We start from the raw sequence: 3,995 nt of genomic DNA, 5'->3' as shown, positions 1-3,995 counted from the left end.
ACTCTTTCCAAGAAGATAACCAAAGATTTTTTTCTACAAATATATACGAAAGTATACCAATATCCAAAGAGTATAAAAGGTAAAAAAGAGTAGCAATACCCACCATGATTATTTTTACCCTAAAATTTCCCTGCCAAACCTTCACTAATCACTCACATGCATTATGTAATTTAAATCTAATCCTTACACTGACTCTAGGAGATTAGTTACAGCTATAATTATTTAGTAGCTGAAAAAAAAATTCCTTAGAGCTGTGAAGATATTAATCCACAAAGATAGCAAAGTTATGGAACTGGGATACAATCACACATTTTTCTGATGTCAAATTTTGTGCTCTGAACTATTCTGATACAGTGTCCCTATGATGACATTATTCCCTTGATTACAATCCTGGACAGTCCCTGTCATCTACAGCAAAGTTTCTCAGTCTGCTATCAATTGGCTGTAGATAGAATTCTGGGTGGCTACAAACATGGATGAGAAAAAAAGTTACATCTTAATTTTCACAACCTCCAATGTACTTCACAGCTCCTTCATTTATGAATGTAAGCAAAACACGAGAGCAGCATTGGTAGCACCTCTAACTCTGTCACTAATAGAAACCACAGATATTTTCATATCACTTTACAGTTACAAAATATTATCTCAAAATATTATTATCATCACCACTTTTGTAATCATGTCAGTTGTTAGGCCTGCCACTGAATCTTGTCATTTAATGCACCAATAAAGGAGCAATACATAGTATGAAATCAATTTTAAAAATATTCTGGTTCAGTCCAAATGCTTTCCTTTAAAATCCTAATTGTCTTGTTTTATGTCACTTAAAAATGTTATTCTGAGAAGGAGTTCATTAGCTTCAATAGACTGCCAAAGAGGTGCATGGAACGCAAAAATTTAAGAAACTCTGCTCTATAAAATATATCCAAGCTCTCTGATATGGCATCCAAAACTTTTCATAGAGCAAACTAGACAAAGAACCTTCCCTAGCCCATGTTGAGCTCATTAGAATCTTTCTTAATAATTTTGGAGCTGGAACTCAGGATTGAGTCAGCTTCTCTCCAGGAACATAAATTTGAAGTTGTTGAGCTGTGGACTCTTTGGTGGCTGTGTTGCCCTTCTTGTGGCCAAAGTAGCCTGTATGTGTCAGGGGAGGATAAAGTTAAACAAGTATATCCATAAATTTAAAAAATCAGCAGCAGGTAGTCACCTCTATTACCTTACTGTTTCTCCCCGGGCTCAATTTAAAATTCTTCTAAGTGACTAGCCTCCAGCTTTTGTTCTCTTCCATGTCCATCCTGTTTATCATTAAGCACATCAGGTTAAGCTTTCTAAACAATGACTATGTTCACATCACATCACTCCTCAAAATACTTTCCTGCTCCCCATTGTCTCCAAACCAAAGTTCAGATTCCTTTAATAAATTCACAGTCAAGAATTTCCATGTCATGGGCCTACCTTGCCTTTCCAAACTGAATCTCTCAGCCTCTGTTTTTCTGTCATCCTATGTGATAGCCAAATTGGGTCAATCACTGCATCCTATTAGTGGCGCTGTACTTTCCTTCCTGTGCTTCTAATTACACTCTTCTCTGCGCCTGGGATGCCTCCTTAATCCTCACAGATCTAAATCATATTTACCTGTGAAGGTTCAACACAAACGCAACCATCCTCATCCAATCCTAATTCCTAATTCTTCCTAGTAGCAATAAAGTCAATTTTCTGAACTTTATTTATAATTCATGTATACCTTCCACTGACCATTTATCCTAGTCTATCTAATTATATAATTATTCAATACATACATTTTTCTCCCATAATGGTAATAGAGTAATAGCAACTGAGTATTTATCCCATGCCAAACACTTTAACTGAATTGTCTTAGTTAACTCTCACAATAATCCTGAATTAAAAACTATTATTGTGCCATTTTACATATGAATAAACTGAGGTATTAGTAATTAGAATATCTTGCAAAGGGATGGAAAGACTAGCCTTCAAACCAGAAAGTATGACTCAGCCATGCTCTGCTATCCAGCCATCTCAAATAGACTGTCAGCTCAGTGAAAATAGTTCTGAGCTGGGTACAACTTCATAGCCTATGTTTAACAGTGCTCTGGGTAGACAACCTGTTCTCAATAAAGGTTTGGGTACATCATTTTTAGACATTTACCTAAGGATCTCAAAATGAAACTTAGAAAAAATGATTTCTCCTAAAAAAACACATTTAATTCATTTTTTTGGTGGTATTATCTATCATCTGTGAACCGAACTTTTAAAAATATAGTTTCACTCTAGCTGGTTTGGCTCAGGGGATAGACCATCGGCCTGCGGGCTGAAGGATTCCGGGTTCGATTCCAGTCAAGGGCACATGCTGGGATGTGGGCTCGATCCCCAGTAGGGGGCGTGCAGGAGGCAGCCAATCAATGATTCTCTCTCATCATTGATGTTTCTATCTCTCCCTCTCCCTTCCTCTCTGAAATCAATATAGTTGCTAAGCTAAGTAAATTATGTAACACGGTGGCTACATATAATTTCTCAGTAAATGTTAGTGGTAGTTTTCTTTTTCCTTGCTGTTATTACTGTTCTTGTTACCACAGTGAGTTAGGAAGAAATGTTTAGGGCTCCCATTGCACATCAGAGAATGCTGAATGCTCAGCAGGTTAAACAATATGGTGAAGATTGTGGTCTAGCACTCTAGCTGGCTTCAAATCCCAAACTGAAAGCAGTGGCTTTTCACGTTCAGCCTGCGGCTCAAACCCACAGACAGCTATCACCTAATCTCAGGGATCACATCTGCCTCTTTAACAAGGAGCAGAAATGAAATCCATTCATTACCGGCCTGTGACAGTAGCGTTCAGAAATTCAATTTCTATGATCATCTTTATTCATTTATTTAAAACAGGCATTGTAATGGGGGAAAAAATTGAAGACAATTTATGTGCTTAACTAGCCCCAGAAAATTCAAGATGTTATGCAACTTCAAGTTTTAAATAGCATTTTCTTCCACCTCAGAATCACAAGCTTAGGAAAAATAACCAGTCTTTGTTTTGAAGTCCCCAGCTTTTGTCATTTCATGGCAAATTTTAAAATGCTTAAAGATAACATCTTTGATTCATTCTGGTTGGAAAGATGAAGCCAGTCTAATAACAAATGCTGGTGTTCCAACTTTAAAATATATATACTGCTAAGTCATTCTCTATTTATGATCCACCATTCTTTCTGAAGAATAAAAAAGTTCTGCATAGACGGACAGAAGGGGAAAATTAAATGTAACAGCTTTCTGCAATAGATATGCCTTCTCTGGAGACAACTCCAACTATTTTGACTGCAATAAGAAGTTAATTGTTAGTAGCCTTCCCTCTGCCAGCTTCCTTCAAGCTCAGTTCCCAAACAAGCTTCGATTGCCTTCAAAGTGAATAGAGATTCCGTGCAGGGATGGGCAAACGTGAGTGCTCAAGCTGGAAGCCATGACCCAAGTGCACCATATTCCATAAACTTAGGATTTTCTCTGTGACTCAAAACAGATGACAAATTATCCTTGATTTGAACTCAGCAGCTGTCTGCTCTCCCCATCTCATTCTCCTTCACTCTGTGGCCCTCCCCTTCCTTAACATAATCCTCTTCCAGTATATCCTCCCTTGGTTAATAAGACCATGATCTACCCAATCATTGTGACCTTTCATTATCTCTATAAAGGCCTCTATTCGATTATGATGGTCCCTCTCCTAATACCTGCCCAGATACTAAGGAATTAGGTTCTTTCTTGCTATTTCTTTTACTACTTTCCCACCAGATGTTGTTCGCCTTATCACTTTAATGTTTTGTCAGTAGCAAAAATAACTATCCCCATTACTGTCTCATATAAACTGGAGGGGATCAATTCCTTTATTCCTTCATTTTTAATTTATCTTGATTGTTGAAGGTATTACAGATGTCTCCCTTTCCCTCACACTCCCCCCCCCCCACTATACCCCCTTCACCCCAGTCTCTGCCCC

Source organism: Myotis davidii, unplaced genomic scaffold (assembly GCF_000327345.1).
Source record: "Myotis davidii unplaced genomic scaffold, ASM32734v1 scaffold330, whole genome shotgun sequence".
Classification (NCBI taxonomy): Eukaryota; Metazoa; Chordata; class Mammalia; order Chiroptera; family Vespertilionidae; genus Myotis; species Myotis davidii.
This window is presented reverse-complemented; position numbering follows the sequence as displayed.